Source organism: Manis javanica, chromosome 7 (assembly GCF_040802235.1).
Source record: "Manis javanica isolate MJ-LG chromosome 7, MJ_LKY, whole genome shotgun sequence".
Taxonomy (NCBI): Eukaryota; Metazoa; Chordata; class Mammalia; order Pholidota; family Manidae; genus Manis; species Manis javanica.
In genome coordinates, this window is record NC_133162.1 from 95,715,892 (window position 1) to 95,734,946 (window position 19,055).

Below are 19,055 nucleotides of genomic sequence, written 5' to 3' on the forward strand. Positions count from 1 at the left end.
AGAATGGATAAAAAAGCAAGACCCATCTCTATGCTACTTACAAGAGACTCACCTCAAACCCAAAAGACATGCACAGACTAAAAGTCAAGGGATGGAAAAAGATAGTTCATGCAAACAAGGAGAAAAAAGCAGGTGTTGCAGTACTAGTATCAGACCAAACACACTTCAAAACAAAGAAAGTAACAAGATAAAGAAGGACATTACATAATGATAAAGGGGTCAGTCCAACAAGAGGATATAACCATTATAAATATATATGCACCCAACACAGGAGCACCAGCATATGTGAAACAAATATTAGCAGAATTAAAGGAGGAAATAAAATGCAACGCATTCATTTTAGGAGACTTCAACACACCACTCACTCCAAAGGATAGATCCACCAGACAGAAAATTAGTAAGGACATACATGCACTGAACAACACACTAGAACAGATGGACCTAACAGACATCTATAGAACTCTACATCCAAAAGCAACATGGTACACATTCTTCTCAAGTGCACATGGAACATTCTCCAGAGGAGACCACATACTAGGCCACAAAAAGAGCCTCAGTAAATTTGAAAAGATTGAAATTCTACCAACATTTCAGACCACAAAGGTATAAAACTAGAAATGAATTGTATAAAGAAAACAAAAAGGCTCACAAACACATGAAGGCTTAACAACATGCTCCTAAATAATCAATGGACCAATGAACAAATTAAAATAGAGATCAAGGAATATATGGAAACAAATGACAACAACACAAAGCCCCAACTTCTGTGGGATGCAGCGAAAGCAGTCTTAAAAGGAAAGTATACAGCAATCCATGCCTACTTAAAGAAGGAAGAACAATCACGAATGAAGAGCCTAACATCACAGTTATCAATACTGGAAAAAGAAGAACAAATGAGGGCTAAAGTCAGCAGAAGGAGGAACATAATAAAGATCAGAGAAGAAATAAATAAAATTGAGAAGAATAAAACAACAGAAAGAATCAATAAAATCGAGAGCTGGTTCTTTGAGAAAATAAACAAAATAGGTAAGCCTCTAGCCAGACTTATTAAGAGACAAAGAGAATCAACACACATCAACAGAATCAGAAAAGAATGGAAAAATCACGACAGATCCCAGCGAAATACAAAAAATTATTAGGGAATACTATGAAAACCTATACGCTAACAAGCTGGAAAACCTAGGAGAAATGGACAACTTCCAAGAAAAATACAACCTTCCAAGACTGACCAAGGAAGAGACACAAAATCTAAACAAACCAATTACCAGCCAGAAAATTGAAGTGGTACTCAAAAAACTACCCAAGAACAAAACTGCGGGACCAGATGGATTTACCTCGAAATTTTATCAGACATACAGAGAAGATATATATAATACCCATTCTCCTTAAAGCTTTCCAAAAAATAGAAGAGGAGGGAATACTCCCAAACTCATTCTATGAAGCCAACATCACCCCATACCAAAACCAGGCAAAGACCCCACCAAAAAAGAAAATTACAGACTAATATCCCTGATGAATGTAGATGCAAAAATACTCAACAAAATATTAGCAAACCGAATTCAAAAATACATCAAAAGGATCATACACCATGACGAAGTGAGATTCATTCCAGGGATGCAAGGATGGTACAACATTCGAAAATCCATCAACATCATCCACCACATCAACAAAAAGAAAGACAAAAACCACATGATCGTCTCCATAGATGCTGAAAAAGCATTTGACAAAATTCAATATCCATTCATGATAAAAACTCTCAGCAAAATGGGAATAGAGGGCAAGTACCTCCACATAATACAGGCCATTTATGATAAACCCACAGCCAACATTATATTGAACAGCGAGAAGCTGAAAGCTTTTCCTCTGAGATTGGGTACAAGACAGGGATGCCCACTCTCCCCACTGTTATTCAATGTAGTACTGGAGGTTGTAGCCATGGCAATTAGAAAAAACAAAGAAATACAAGGAATCCAGACTGGTAAAGAAGTTAAACTGTCACTATTTGCAGATGACATGAGATTGTACATTAAAAAAACCCTAAAGACTCCACTCCAAAACTACTAGGACTAATATCGGAATTCAGCAAAGTTGCAGGATACAAAAGTAACACACAGAAATCTGTGGTTTTCCTATACACTAACAATGAACTAATAGAAAGAGAAATCAGGAAAACAATTCCATTCACAATGGCATCAAAAAGAATCAAATACCTAGGAATAAACCTAACCAAGGAAGTGAAAGACCTATACCCTGAAAACTATAAGACACTCTTAAGAGAAATTAAAGAGGACACTAACACATGGAGACTCATCCCATGCCTTTGGGTAGGAAGAATTAATATTGTTAAAATGGCCATCCTGCCTAAAGCAATCTACAGATTTGATGCAATCCCTATCAAATTACCAACAGCATTCTTCAACGACCTGGAATAAATAGTTCAAAAATTCATATGGAAACACCAAAGACCCCAAATAGCCAAAGCAATCCTGAGAAGGAAGAATAAAGTGGGGGGGATCTCACTCCCCAACTTCAAGCTCTACTACAAAGCCACAGTAATCAAGAATATTTGGTACTGGCACAGGAAAAGAGTCACAGACCAGTGGAACAGAACAGAGACTCCAGACATTAACCCAAACATATATGGTCAATTAATATACGATCGATAAAGGAGCCATGGACATACAATGGGGAAATGACAGTCTCTTCAATAGATGGTGCTGGCAAAACTGAACAGCTACATGTAATAGAATGAAACTGGATCACTGTCTTACACCATACACAAAAGTAAATTCAAAATGGATCAAAGACTTGAATGTAAGTCATGACACCATAAAACTCTTAGAAAAAAGAATAGGCAAAAATCTCTTGTACATAAACATGAGTGACTTCTTCATGAACATATCTCTCCAGGAAAGAGAAACAAAAGCAAAAATGAACAAGTGGGACTATATCAAGCTGAAAAGCTTCTATACAGCAAAGGACACCATCAATAGAACAAAAAGGTACCCTACAGTATGGGAGAATATATTTGTAAATGACAGATCCGATACAGGGTTGACATCCAAAATATATAAAGAGCTCATGCACTTCAACATACAAAAAGCAAATAATCCAATTAAAAAATGGGCAGAGGAGCTGAACAGACAGTTCTCCAAAGAAGAAATTCAGATGGCCAACGACACATGAAAAGATGCTCCACATCACTAGTCATCAGAGAAATGCAAATTAAAACCACAATGAGATATCACCTCACACCAGTAAGGATCGCCACAATCCAAAAGACAAACAACAACAAACGTTGGTGAGGTTGTGGAAAAAGGGGAACACTCCTATACTGCTGGTGGGGATGTAAATTAGTTCAACCATTGTAGAAAGCAGTATGGAGGTTCCTCAAAAAGCTCAAAATAGAAATACCATTTGACCTAGGAATTCCACTTCTAGGAATTTACACTACGAATGCAGCAGCCCAGTTTGAAAAAGAGAGATGCACCCCTATTTATCACAGCACTATTTACAATAGCCAAGAAATGGAAGCAACCTAAGTGTCCATCAGTAGATGAATGGATAAAGAAGATGTGGTACATATACACAATGGAATATTATTCAGCCGTAAGAAGAAAACAAATCCTACCATTTGCAACAACATGGATGGAGCTAGAGGGTATTATGCTCAGTGAAATAAGCCAGGCGGAGAGAGACAAGTACTAGATGATTTCACTCTTATGTGGAGTATAAGAACAAAGGAAAAACTGAAGGATCAAAACAGCAGCAGAATCACAGAACCCCAGAATGGACTAACAGTTACCAAAGGGAAAAGGACTGGGGAGGATGGGTGGGAAGGGAGGGATAAGGGCAGGGAAAAAGAAAGGGGGCATTACGATTATCATATATAATGTCTGTGGGGGCATGGGGAGGGCTGTGCAACAGTGAAGACAAGTAGTGATTCTATGGCATCTACTGCTGATGGACAGTGACTGTAGTGGGGTATGTGGGGGGGACTTAGTGATGTGGGGAGTCTAGTAAACATAATGTTCTCCATGTAATTGTAGATTAATGATAACAAAATTGAAATAAAATAAAGAGTGCATCTGAACACAATCCTCCCTCACCTAAAATCCAGAAGTGCACTTGGAATAAAATCGAAATTTTTTTCCCTGACATACAAGGCCCTCTGTGACTGGGCCCTGCCTAGTGACCAGCACTCTTAGAACTCTTATCACAGAATCTTCTTCCTCAGACTCCACCCACACTGGCTTTTTACTACACCTAAAAAATCAACTCAAAGACCTCTTATTAGGTGTTATTTCTGCCTAAACTACAGCACGTCTGTATGGCTGGCTCCTTATGCCACTACCTCAACAGAGGAATCTCTTCACTGTGCAGTCACTTACTGTGACATTACCTTATTTTCTTCATAGCATCTATGACTATTTGAAATCACGACATCGATATGTGTTTATTATCAGCCTCCTTCACTAGAATGTTTGTGTCATCAGAGTACGGACTTAAATCTTAGTCACTATTTTATTTCCAGAATGTATGTCAGTGTTGGCACACAGTAGGTACTCAACAACTAGTCACTGAATCACCAATTTTGATATGTACCCATCATGGACTCTATCATTTATGCATGATGAAAATCCTCATGATATCTCAGATGTTCACTAGGGAGCTTTTAAAAACAGTACATTTAGTGCTGGCGATAAAAGAAAGAAAAAAGGATGGCAGTAAGGCTTTTTTTTAAAATTAATGTATCATTAGTATATATTCTCATGAAGGTTTCACATGAAAAAACAATGTGGTTACTACATTTACACATATTATCAAGTCCCCACCCATACCCCATTGCAGTCACTGTCCATCAGTGTAGTAAGATGCCAGATTCACTATTTGCCTTCTCTGTGCTACACCGTCTTCTGCGTGATCCCCCATACCATGTGTACTAATAAACATAATACACCCCAATCCCCTTGTCCCTCCCTCCCCACCCACCCTCCCACACCCTTTCCTTTTGGTAACTGCTAGTCCCTTCTTGGAGTCTGTGAGTCTGCTGCTGTTTTGTTCCTTCAGTTTTTCTTTGTTCTTATACTCAACATATGAGTGAAATCATTTGGTGCTTGTCTTTTTCCACCTGGCTTATTTCACAGAGCATAATATCCTCTAGTTCCATCCATGTTGTTGCAGATCGCAGTATTTGTTTCTTTCTTATGGATGTATAGTATTCCATTGTGTATATGTACCACATCTTCTTCATCTATTCATCTACTGATGGACACTTAGGTCACCTCCATATCTTGACTACTGTAAATAGTGCTGCAATAAACACAGGGGTGCATATGTCTTTTTGAATCTGAGAACTTGTATTCTTTGGGTACATTCCAAGGAGTGGGATTCTCAGGGAAAATGCTATTTCTGCTTTTAGTTTTTTGAGGAACCTTCGTACTGCTTTCCATAATGATTGAACTAGCTTACATTCCCACCAGCAGAGTAGGGTTCTCCTTTCTCCACATCCTGGTCAGCATTTGTTGTTCTTAGTCTTTCCGATGCTGGCCATCCTCATCCTTACTGGTATGAGGTGTTATCTCATTGTGGTTTTAATTTGCATTTCCTTCATGATTAGTGATGTGGAGCATCTTTCCATGTGTCTGTTGGCCATCTGAATATCTTCTCTGGAGAATTGTCTCTTCATATCCTCTGCCCATTTTTTAATTGGGTTACTTGCTTTTTGGGTGTTGAGGTGTATGAGTTTATAAATTCTGGATGTTAACCTTTTGTCAGATATGTCATTTACAAATACATTCTCCAATACTTACTGTTCTGTTGGTAGGGTCCTTTGCTATACAGAAGCTTTTTAGGTTGATGTAGTCCCATGAGTTCATTTTTGCTTTTGTTTCCCTTGCCCGAGGAGATGCATTCAGTAAGAAGTTGCTCATGTTTATATTCAGGAGATTTTTGCCTAGGTTTTTCTCTAAGGGTTTTATGGTTTCATGACTTACATTCAGGTCTTTGATTCATTCGGGGTTTAGTTTTGTGTATGGGGTTAAACAATAATCCAGTTTCATTCTCTTGCATATAGCTGTCCAGTTTTGCGAACACCAGCTGTTGAAGAGGCTGTCATTTCCCCATTTTATGTCCACAGCTCCTTTATCATATATTAATTGATCATATATGGTTGGGCTTATATCTGGGCTCTCTAGTCTGTTCCATTGGTCTATTGTTCTGTTCTTGTGCCAGTACCGAACTGTCTTGAGTACTGTGGCTTTGTGGTAGAGTTTAAAATTGAGGAGCTTAATCCCCCCAGCTTTATTCTTCCTTCTCAGGATTGCTTTGGCTATTCGGGGTCTTTTGTGGTTCTATATGAATTTTAGAACTATTTGCTCTAGTTCATTGAAGAATGCTGTTGGTGTTTTGATAGGGATTGCATTGAATTTGTAGATTGCTTTAGGCAGGATGGCCATTTTGACAATACTAATTCTTCCTACCCATGAGCAAGGGATGTTTCCATTTATTGGTATCTTTAATTTCTGTCATGAGTATCCTGTAGTTTCAAAGTATATGTCTTTCACTTCCTTGATTAGGTTTATTCATAGGTATTTTATTCTTTTTGATGCAATTGTGAATGGAATTGTTTTCTTGATTTCTCTTTCTGCTAGTTCATCAGTAGTGTGTTGGAATGCAACAGAATTCTGTGTATTAATTTTGTATCTTGCAACTTTGCTGAATTCAGATATTAGATCTAGTAGTTTTGGAGTGGATTCTTTAGGATGTTTTATATACAATATCATGTCATCTGCCAACAGAGGCAATTTAATTTCTTCCTTACCAATCAGCGTGCCCTTTATTTCTTTGTGTTGTCTAATCGTTGTGGTGAGGACCTCCAGAACTATGTTGAATAAAAGTGGAGAGAGTGGACATACTTGTCTTGTTACCAATCTTAAAGGAAAACCTTCCAGCTTCTCGCTGTTAAGTATGATGTTGGCTGCAGCAGCAAGTCTTTTAATAAAAAAAGAAAGACAGAGAAAGACAGCGAGAGCTAGAGAGTGAGAAAGAGAGCCACCTGACTGCAGGACAAGCATAGTGTACAGAAACGGGAGATGTATTAACAGAAGGACATCTGTTGTGGAGGATCAGCAAGGTTTTCTCTTTGAACTGATTTCTGTGTCAAAACAAATACCCCCCCAAATTATAATGGGATTCATTTATTTCTCATCTTTCATTAAAACCGTGGTTGATACAATCGACTTGTAAGGACTTCAAGAGCGAACAATTTTTCCACACTCACTATCACATCCTTGCATTTTAGAACAGAATGTGGTTCACCTGAAGGTCACTAATGCCACATTCTTATGTGCAGGTGTTACTAAAATTTTCATAAGTAGCATCAGACTGAATGTTGATGCTTCAAAGTATAGGTCTTTCACTTCCTTGGTTAGGTTTATTCCTAGGTATTTTATTCTTTTTTGATGCAATTGTGAATGGAATTGTTTTCTTGATTTCTCTTTCTGCTAGTTCATCATTAGTGTGTAGGAATGCAACAGAATTCAGTGTATTAATTTTGACTTCTGACTGATGCTTGTCTACAAAAATCACTTCAGGATTTCTCTGTATTTTCTGGTAATTTGTTACAAAGTGATAAGAAACAAACCACCAATGGCCTAGCACACAGTGCTCAGTAACTCCTGAAATAAATTTACTTGCCTTCCCTAGGGAAACATGTATGTCATTCAATGGAACATTCTCATTGCCCCTTCACACAAAAATATTTAACTGCCTCATTGGAATTTGCTAACAGATATGACACTACTAAAAAAAGCAATTGCCAAATGAAAGAATTTTAAAAGTAAAGCATAATTTGGTAAAAGCAAGTAATTCATGCCTGAGCATCCCATCTTAAATAGATGTAAACCACAAAACCTTATAGTGTTTACTTTATCTCTGTAAAACAGAGAAATAACTAACAATCCTGGGATCCTGGCACAGGAGCTAGTCACAACTGAAGACTTACTGTTACTGTGTTTTGTTGTCCTTCAATCAACCTGCCTCACACATGTAGGGACACCTGCCATGCACCACAGAATCAAAATGCCGTTCTTTGAAAAGAGTAAATAAGCAGACACACCTAAAAAAAAAAAACCCCACAAATAAAAGGTAGACAGAATTTCAGATGCTACAGATAAAAGAAATAAATGATTATTACACTCAATTTTTCAAATGGGCAAAAGGTGTGAACAGACATTTCTCCAAAGATATGCCAGTGGCCAGTAAGCATATTAAAAAACCCCACATAATAGAGAACCAAGATGGTGGCATGAGTAGAGCAGCGGAAATCTCCTCCCAAAACCATATATATTTTTGAAAATACAACTAATCCTAAAAGAGAGACCAGAAGACAGGACAACAGTCAGACTACATCCACACCCACGAGAACCCAGCGCCTTGCGAAGGGGGTAAGATACAAGCCCGGCCCGGCGGGACCCAAGCGCCCCTCACCCCAGCTCCTGGTGGGAGGAGAGGAGTTGGAGTGGGGAGGGAGAGGGAGCCCAGGACTGCTGAACACCCAGCCCTGGCCATCCGCATTGGAGCGCAGACACACAGTGCATGCGTGGGGTGCTGGAAACTGGGGAAACAGGACAGTAAGACCTGTGAGTGGGTCCCTGCAGCCGGTGCCCCAGGGACAAAAAAAAGCGAGTACTTTTTGAAAGTCTTGAAGGGACAGGGACCACACAGCTGGACGGAAGCGCCCTGGGACACTTAGCCTAGCAGCTATGAAGCCGGGGGAATTCTGGGTGCCTGAACCCCCACAGCACAGCTCAGAGGCCCCTCACCGCAATAAACAGCCTCCTGCCTGTTACCCCTCTGACGCAGCTCCACCATATTGGAGCAGCAGTCTGAGGCAGGCCACACCCACAGCAACTGCAGAGCTAAATAAACTCCATAGCGGCCGGGCAAGATCAGAAGCCCCGTCGGCACATAGCTGCCCAGCACAAGCCGCTAGAGGCTACTGTTCTCCCAGGAGAGGAAGGCCATAAGCTGGCAAGAAGGGACTTTCTCTTACCCAACACACGCGCCAGCTCCCCACAAATATATCTATCGCCATGAAAAGGCAGAAGAAATTGATACAGACCAAGATCACAGAGGCACACCTTGAGGAGATAGACCTAACCAGTCTTCCTGGAAAAGAATTAAAAATAAAGCTCATAACCATGCTGATGGAGCTGCAGAGAAATATGCAAGAGCTAAGGGATGAAGTCCAGAAGGAGATTACAGAAATGAAACAATCTCTGGAAGGATTTATAAACAGAATGGATAAAATGCAAGAGGCCATTGATGGAATACGAACCAGAGAACAGCAACACATAGAAGCTAATGCAGAGAGAGATAAAAGGATCTCCAGGAATGAAACAATATTAAGAGAACTATGTGACCAATCCAAAAGGAACAATATCTGCATTATAGGGGTATCAGAAGAGAGAGAAAAAGGAATAGAAAGAGTATTTGAAGAAATAATTGCTGGAAACTTCCCCAAACTGGGGGAGGAAATAGTTGCTCAGACCACGGAAGCACACAGAACTCCCAACAGAAAGGACTCAAGGAAGACAACACCAAGACACGTAATAATTAAAATGGCAAAGATCAAGGACAAGGACAGAGTTTTAAAGGCAGCTAGAGAGAGGAAAAAGGTCACCTACAAGGGAAAACCCATCAGGCTGTCATCAGACTTCTCAACAGAAACCTTACAGGCCAGAAGAGAATGGCATGATATATTTAATGCAATGAAACAGAAGGGCCTTGACACAAGAATACTGTATCCAGCACGACTATCATTTAAATATGAAGGAGGGATTAAACAATTCCCAGAGAAGCAAAAGTTGAGGGAATTTGCCTCCCACAAACCACCTCTACAGGGTATTTTAGAAGGACTGCTCTAGATGGGAGCACTTCTAAGACTAAATAGATGTCACCAGAGAAAATAAAATCACAGCAAAGAAAGCAGACCAACCAAATACTAACTAAAGGCAAAAAATAAAATCAATTACCCACAAAAGCAGTTAAAGGAAACACGAAAGAGCACAGAATAAAACAACCAACATATAAAGAACAGAGGAGGAGGAATAAGAAGGGAGAAAAATAAAGAATGACCAGACAGTGTTTAAAATAGCTCAATAAGTGAGTTAAGTTAGACAGTAAGATACTAAAGAAGTTAACCTTGAACCTTTGGCAACCACAAATCTAAAGCCTGCAATGGCAATAAGTACATATCTTTCAATAATCACCCTAAATGTAAATGGACTGAATGCACCAATCAAAAGACACAGAATAATAGAATGGATAAAAAAGCAAGACCCATCTCTATGCTGCTTACAAGAGACTCACCTCAAACCCAAAGACTATAGGAACAAAGAAAGACTGAAGGAACAAAAGAGCAGCAGAATCATAGAACCTAAGAATGGACTAACAGTTACCAAAGGGAAAGGAACTGGGGAGAAAGGGAGGGAAGGGAGGAATAAGGGTGGGGAAAAAGAAAGGGGACATTACGATTAGCATGTATAATGTGGGGGATCATGGGGAGGGCTGTGCAACACAGAGAAGACAAGTAGTGATTCTACAGCATCTTACTACGCTGATGGACAGTACTGTAATGGGGTTTGTGGGGGCATTTGGTGAAGGGGGGACCCTAGTAAACATAATATTCTTCATGTAATTGTAGATTAATGACAACAAAATTAATTTAAAAAAAAACAAATCCTAAGTACAAAATGGGTATCACAGTTATTAAGAGAGTTAGAACCACAGCCTGACTTGCACAAATAGACAGAAGTAGTTCTATTCTCTACACACACAATGCAACTACTGAATAGAAGTCAAAGAGCAAACTGCACATTAAGAGAAATAACCACCCACCTGTTAGAATGGCTAAAATTAAGTAAACAAAAAACCCTAAAAATGTCAATTGCTGGCATGGATACAGAGCAACTCAAACTTTCAAAAAAAAAACTGGTATGAATACAAAATAGTACAGATACTTTGGAAAATAGTTTGACAGTTTCTTATAAAGTTAAATATACCTTTACCCTATTACCCAGCAATTCTATTCCTAGGTATTTATCCAGAAAAGTGAAAACCTATGTTCACACAATGTTTAAAGCAGCTATATTCAGAATCACTGAAATCCATAAATAACCTGAACGTCCTTCATCTGGTGAATTGGATAGACTGTGTGTTACATCCTTACAACAGAATATTACTCAGCAATAAAAAGGAATGAGCCAATGATACAAAAATATGGATGGATCTCAAATGTACTATGTTAAATAAAAGAAGCCAGATGTATTGTACGAGTCCATTTACATGACATTCTGGAAAAGGCAAAACTACAACAGCAGAGAACAGATACTGGCTTTGCCAGGAGTTGGAGGTTAAGGGAAGGGCTAATTACAAAGGAGTAACACAAAGGAATTTTGAGGGGGTAATGAAACTGTTTTGTATCTTGGTTGTGCATTTGTCAAAACTAATGGAACTGAATAGCATAGAGAAGACAAGTAATGACTCTGTGGCATCTTACTACATTGATGGACAGTGATTGCAATGGGGTGCTTGTGATAATATGGGTGAATGTTGTAACCACAATGTTGCTCATGTGAAACCTTCATAAGATTGTATATCAATGATATTAATAAAAAAATTTTTAATAAATAAATAATAGAACCGAAAAAAAAATCCAGCATTACTGGCCCCCTGAAAATGCAACTCAAAACCACAATGAATCACCATCCTACAATGCCTATAATGAAAAAGGCAAACAACAAAATTGCTGGTAGAAATGGAAATATGGTACAGCTGCTTTGGAAAACAATTTGGTGAGTCCTTTTAAGACATTAACATAGTTACCATATGACCCAGCAGTTCCACTGCTATGTATATACCCAAAGGAATTGAAAACCCATGTTCATAAAAAAAAAGACCCTGTCCATGAATGTTCACAGCAGCATTATTCACAATAACCAAAGTGTGGAAATCCAAATGTCCACTGACTGATGGACAAATAAAATGCTGTGTATCACACAAGGTAATATATTAAACCATTGAAAGGAATCAAGTACTCATTCATGCTATGACATGGAAGAACCTCAAGAACACTCTGCTAAGTGAAAGAAACCAGATACAAAAGGCCACATATTTAGATTCTACAGACAGAAAATTTCTAGGATGAGTAAATCCATAAAGACAGCAGATCAGTGTTTGCCAGGGCTTCGGAGGAGGGAATAGGAAGTAATTGCCAATGAGTAAGGGACTTTGGGGGGATGATGAAAGGTTTTGGGAGTTATAGTGGTGATAGTGGTATACCTTTGTGAATATGCTAAAAACCGATGGACTGTAAACTTAATAAAAGTTTTAAAAATGAAGACAGACATTACATTTTCAATCTTTGGCTTTGACAATGTCCCAGTACATGTCCATTTCTCAAGACTGTATAAAGGAATATTTAAGGACATAACCTTTTATGTCCATCTCCTTTTTCATGGAAACCTATACAAAATGAGGCAATTTGTCTTGTTCCCCACTACATTTGAGGAATTTTGCTTTTATTTCAAGTAGTACATGCTAAGAAAAGCAATGTCCCCTTTATCTCCCCTCTGAAAACTCAGTTTATCGAGGTCCATTTACAAATATATACATTGCTTAATGATTTTTTAAAAAAACGGGAACCTGTTTGTAACTCAACAGTGTATTGCTGACATAATCCAGTAACAGCACATGAAGAATTTTTCTTATTCTATAACCACTACATAGTATGGGTAAAGCAAATTTTAATTACCCAATCTTCTACCAGTTGACATTCATTCTTCACAGTGCTCTCAGAATTATCTTCCTAAAGCAGAACTGTTAATAATACCCCTTTTTCCTCTCCCCAGTCCAGGCCCCACCACCTTTACACTGTATGGAGTCAGTACAGTAGGCAGATGGCAGTCTGGGCTCTAGGACCTACTTGAGTCTGAAGCCCAGCCTAACCACATACTAGCAGTACAACTCTGGACAAATTACACACCCTTTACTGTAAGGCCTTCATTTCTTCACTGGCCTAAATACCTTAGAGATTCCTCTAAGGATTAAGCAATTTGCTGGATGGAGTAAATGTTTACTCCAGAACAATGTCAGGCACAGAAACACTCAATGCCAGCTATCATTACTGTATCTCCCCATGAATTCTATCCTCATTACTCAAATCCTATTCATCATTCCTCAACTAAACCCTGTGGTCTGCTACTTTCCAATTTTCTTTTGCTATAGCTTAGTTCCTAATGACTTACCATCCAATGTTCCTGATTCTTCTATGCATCCCTCAAAAATTGAGGCAAATGTCATGAAGCCTTAAATTCAACCTCTACTACTCTTCTGACCTTGCTTGCCTCATGACTTAGCACTTGTATCAGTTACTTGCGAAGCCACCATCTCCACAATTTAAGTATAAATTTCTTGAACTGAAGGGCAGCATTTTGACTATTTCTGCATCACCATGTGTGCCAAGATGTGTTTGGTATTCATTTAGTCAGCCAATTGACTAATATTTATGGAGTGCCAAGCCAGGCACTGTTCTGAGGATAGAGGAGTAAACAAAATAAATGCTCTGCCTAGATGAAGCTTACATTTTATTGAAGAATACAGAGATGACAAACAAGTAAACATGTAAGATGAAGTGAGGTGAGGAAAAACATAGGGTAAAGGTAGACAGGGAATACAAGGGAGAGTGGGGGGCCCATGATTATTTTACAGAGAGGTCAGGAAAGGTTTCTTTGATAAGAAAACCTATAGGTGCCAGAATGAACCATAAGAGATTCAAGGGAAGAATATTTAGGCAGAGGTAAAAGTACAAAGATCCTGAGAGGCAACATGCTTGGTATATCTGAGCACATCTTTGGAAGCAAGTTAATAATGTCAAAATTGGCAGAAGATAAGGGGGTGATAAAAATCGTTTTGTTTTGTTTGGCCAATATGAAGATTCTGGGTTTAGTCTGAGATAAGGACCCTGGAACACGGAGCAGAGGAATGGCGTGATCTAGGTTAACAATTGTCACAGCTGTCGAGGGGGACAGGAGACAGCAGAGGAGCAAGGGTGATGGCTGGGAGGCCAGGTTATGTAAAAGGTCATGGATGATGGTAAGCGGAAATAGGATGGGGGCAGTGGAGGTGGCGAAAAGTGGTGGATTCTCCACACATTTTGAAGAAAACATGGACAGAATTTACTGACTGATAGGCAGAGACAAAGAGAAGTCAAGATGGTTATTAGGTGCTACGATCTAGGCCAGTGCTTTGTCCACTCCAGTACATATCAGAATCTCCAGGAGGGCATGCTAAAATAGTCGGGCCTCAGCTCCAGTGTCTCTGATTCAGTAGATACAGAGTGGGGCCTGAGACTTTCCTAGTCTACCAACAGGAGAAACAGAACTGATTACTGAGCTAGGAAAAACTGCCCTTAAAAGAAAAACTGAACCAGGAGCCCCATTTTGAATATATTAAATCTGAGAAGTCCCAATTATCACCTTTAGTATTTTTCCTCAAAATTCATTGCCTTAATCTAATCACAGGATAATATCACACACACTCAAATTAGGGGGCATCCTACAAGGTATCTGACCAGTATTCTTCAAAACGTGGTCAAAGAAATAGAATGCCTGAATGTCACAGATGGACACAACATAGGGTCTCGGATCAGATCCTGGAACATTTCTGTAAAGACTGGTGAAATCTGGTAATGTCCAAGTTTAGTGGTAGTGTACCAATGTTAGTTTCTTAGTTTTCATAATTGTCCCATTATGCATGGTTATGTAGGATGGTAACATTAGGGGAAGCTAATGAGGGAGGGTGTGGGAAATTCTCTGCACTATCGTTGCAACCATTCTGTAATCCCAAAATTGTTTCGAAATAAAGTTTTTAAAGATTAAGTTGCCTATATTAGGTATCTAAGTAGAGATGTCATAAAGGCAGTTGGATATGTAAGTCTGGAAATACAGAGATCCTGGCTGATGACAGAAATTGGAAAATTGCCAGTGTATGTATGGCACTTAAAATCCTAACACTATATGAGATTAGCAAGGAAATGAGTTGTTACAGAAAAGGTCCTAAGATAAAATTTAGGGGGTTAGGGAGATAAGGAGAAACTAAAAAGGTTTAGTTAGTGATGGCTAAAATGATGGCTAGGGAGGTAGGAAAACAACAAAGGAGGATGGTGTACTTAAGCTAAGTAAAGAAAGCTTTTCATGAAGAAGGAAGTGAGCAACTGTTCTGAATGCTAGTAAATTGAAGGTTGACTGTGGGATTAGAAATATGGGGGAACATTTGTGAACAAAAGCTATTTTAGTAGAGTGGTAACATAACATTACCAGCTCACGTAGAACATTTGTATGGATTTAAACAATGAAGACACTTTACTTCCATTCTTGCAAAACTCATATTGATTTCATTAGAAAAAAATGAAATTTAGTGCCATCTGCTGGAAAACCATTGGCATAAATATGTGACTGTCCTGAATGTGGCAGTCCTGTGCAGTGCATAACCTGCACAATCAGACAAAACAGCTTAGTTGGCAGAGACGATGTCTGATTAGAGTGGATTCAAAATAGAGTGAGAAGGGACAGAGGAGACAGTGAGTACAGAAAATTCTTCCATGGCAAGTTTATCTATCAGTGGAGCAAAGACATGAGGGAATAACCAAAAGGGAGGTGGATTCAAGGGAGGGTTTCTTTTCTTATGATGTGAGATATCACAGGCTGTTTTCGTGCTGATGAGAATATTCTAGGAGAGAGGGAAGCCCAACGCTGTAGAACAAGAAAAAAAGAATTGCAGAAATAAAGTTCTTGAGCAGCCAAGAGTCAAGATCTTGTAGACTAATGGAGAGGTGGGCCTTAAGTAAATGCATACTCCCACAGCAAGAGCAGGGAACACAGAGCAGGTATGACCAAATGGGTTGTTAATCAATAGGATGGTGGAAGTGTACAGAAGACCTCTTCTGCTTGCTTATTTTCCCAATACAACAGGAAGCAATGTCATTAGCTGAGAGTAAGGAGTGGAGAAGTGGTGGTGGTTTGAAAGAGGAGAAATTATTGCCAGCACAGTGGGAGAATGAGTAGATTAAGGAAAGGTGACAGGATTTCAGATATCACTGAAGACACACTTGACCTTAGAATTTAAAGTGAGACCATTCAACAATTTTCACATTTCACATCCACCATTTACATGCACAGTGGACAGAGTTGGATTTGACCAGGATTGAATCAGATATGTACAACAGGGGAATGGTCAAAAAATTTGAGGGTACACTCAAAGGCATAACTATAAGTGACTGTGTTTAAGGAAGTGAGGAAAAAGGAGGTACTCTGGCAAGTATTTGACCAATAATCAGGTAATCAAAAAAGGATAAGTGAATACAAAACTCCCAAAATCTTTCACATAAAACTTGCCATGACTGCCCCACGCCTCCTTACCAAATCTAAACTCCTCAGACCAATAATCAGTGCCTTTCCAACCTACTCAAACACTGTGAACAGCTATTGCTCCAACACATCTGTTAAATTCCAATCAAAGTGGTAATCTGGATAAGTCTTGACCTTCCCAAGTCTTGGTAAAGACTTCCAGAGGTTTGGCTGACAGTGTCCCCAGAAAGAATCAATATGAATTGTTAAACATAAATCTATCTCCAAACTCCCAGAGAGTTTATAATTAAACAATCCATGAAGCTGATGGCTGAGCTCCCAGCTTTGTTTCAAGAAACTCTTCTGTGTAATGGTGTATTCTAGTGGAATTTTATTTCCTGGGATATTTTCCCTAATTTCTCTGGATGCTCCTCTAACTAGTTCCATGATACAAAACAGACCAGCTATTGTCTTTTACTTATCATCTCTCTTTTCTTTTATTCCACCCCTAATAATTTAAAATCTTTTTCATATTAACAATAACCAGTCATCAGTCAGAACTTTATTAAGCCATCTGCAACTTCTTACAAATCCTAACCATTCACTGATATAATCTCATTCCATTACAATTAATTAAAGACAAAACAAACAAGAATTCCTTCAACAACAAAAAATACGATCTGTAGCTCTTGAACCTGTTTTTAAGAGGAGGCGGCAGAGGTTTATTACATTAAGGGAGTCTTCAGTCACACTCCTTGGAGAATGTTGTTCTCCAAGTAGCATACCTCTTCTCCTTGCCAATATAAACAAAATACTGGCCAGCTGTCAGGAACAAAATGGAAAAAGGTCACTCAAGCACCATCACCTAGAATTAAGGCCACAGCTTCTTATTAGGAACACAGAGGCTTAGGTAATTATCCAATAAAAAAAAATTTGTTCGGGAAAAACAGGAACACTTGTTTTTCTGCTTCAGGACAAAAATAAAAATGTATCATTAAAAAAACTACAGAAGATTTTTTTCCTTTCACCTATTTCTTCTAGCATTTTCTCTTCACGAATTCTCTGAAAATTAGCTCTAATTTTCTGATATTATAATCTTCCCCACCAATCCAAAGAGCTCAAAGCAGCTAAAGTGTATCATACATTAGCAATGGCCAAGAATCAAAGAAAGAAATGAAGTTACATAACATGTTTTCCACAGAAAGTTACATGCTTTGTGTCCTAATGTCTATACCACCAAGGTTAATGTCAACTGAGCAAGAGAAAATTCTCACAATGACTTCATGTGACTAAAGTTAATATATCTGAACAGAGGATAAGAAATTTTTATGTTCTTCAAAAAAGGGACTATGAGATTCATAATATCTAAAAAGGATCTGACAAATCATATTTTATACATGAGACAGAAGCACACACAGAGAGACAGATGTTTCCTCCTCACAGAAGCATCTTCAAATTTTATCCCTTACATAAAAGCATCTCACATGAAAGCATTCAAAACAATTCTGGGGGCAAGGTATAACTGATGATGTGGTATAATTTGTATTAAAACACAGGATAAAAGTATGTGGTACTGAAGAGATTAAGTGTCTTTGGCATAAGATGAATTTATTTTTGTAAATCCATTATGACAAGCCATATAAATCAAGGACAAAAAAACAAATAAATACAATTTGATATTATTACTTCTAAACCCAATATTCAAAGTCAAACACAGAAGAAAATAATGACCTTTCCATTATTTTGAACTATGGACTAGAAAAAGAGTATATGGTCCAAGTGAAAGAATCGAAGTACCATGGTCCAAATGATTGCTGCTCCCACCATGAGAGCCTGCCACACTAACACGGGATGACCGTCTCTTGACTTTTTCTGTTTACATCTGTGAATATATATACAAGCAAATGGGATCAAAGTCGAGGATTAGCCTCCTTATGCCTGTGAAGCCAGTTATGTCCACAGTACTCTTCCTCCTCCTGAAACCCAAGGACACTACGCTTCTCCACTCCTTCCCCACCTTCCCTGCCTTCATCTATTTTCCTATTCTGGCAAGATAGAAAGACAAAATGCATGACATCAGGACACATAAATGTTTTAAAGTGAGGTTACTGATCAAAATAATGATTAACCTATCAACCAAATAAATAGCAAAAATCTAGTAAGAGAAATAACCAACTTAAGGCTCAGTTAACTGTTTTATCCTATGAAATAAGCTACCTCCCTGCCTCCATTCAAGAGACACTTCAGTTTTATATCCTGATGTTTACATGGCACCTTTTACATCTGGGACAATATTAACAATTCACCAAGTATTGTTAAATAACATTTTCTGGGTCAGCAGTTTAAATAAATTAAAAGCTGCCCGCCTCCTATCTCCCATAAGATTATCTGTATTATACTGATACTACAACATTAGAATATTTGTGTACTAGCTATTTTTAAAAATAGACATCATATACATTGTAGGACAAATAAATGCCTATTTTCCTATGTAAATTCATTTGAAATATGTCTATGATTAGTCTATCAAGGTCAGAAAGGTTAGATCATACTCAGAGATAAGAAAAAATTTTTTGAAGTATTTTACCTATCAAAAGAAACCATGATTTTAAGAGCTCATTTATTATCCTGTGTGAAAGTGTAAAG

The 19,055-nt window shown here is 38.4% G+C and overlaps 1 protein-coding gene across 4 annotated transcripts in view; it reads right to left on the reverse strand.

The window, feature by feature from the left end:
- Positions 1-19,055, reverse strand: part of EPB41L5 (erythrocyte membrane protein band 4.1 like 5) — a 229,699-nt gene that overhangs the window by 106,280 nt on the left and 104,364 nt on the right. The window contains exon 18 of one of the 4 annotated variants that reach the window (XR_005056683.2): positions 10,049-18,291. The exons of the other annotated variants lie outside the window; for them this stretch is intronic. The gene's annotated coding sequence lies outside the window, so the exon portion shown is untranslated. Of the gene's footprint in view, positions 1-10,048; positions 18,292-19,055 lie in introns of those variants that run through there. 4 annotated transcript variants of the gene reach the window in all.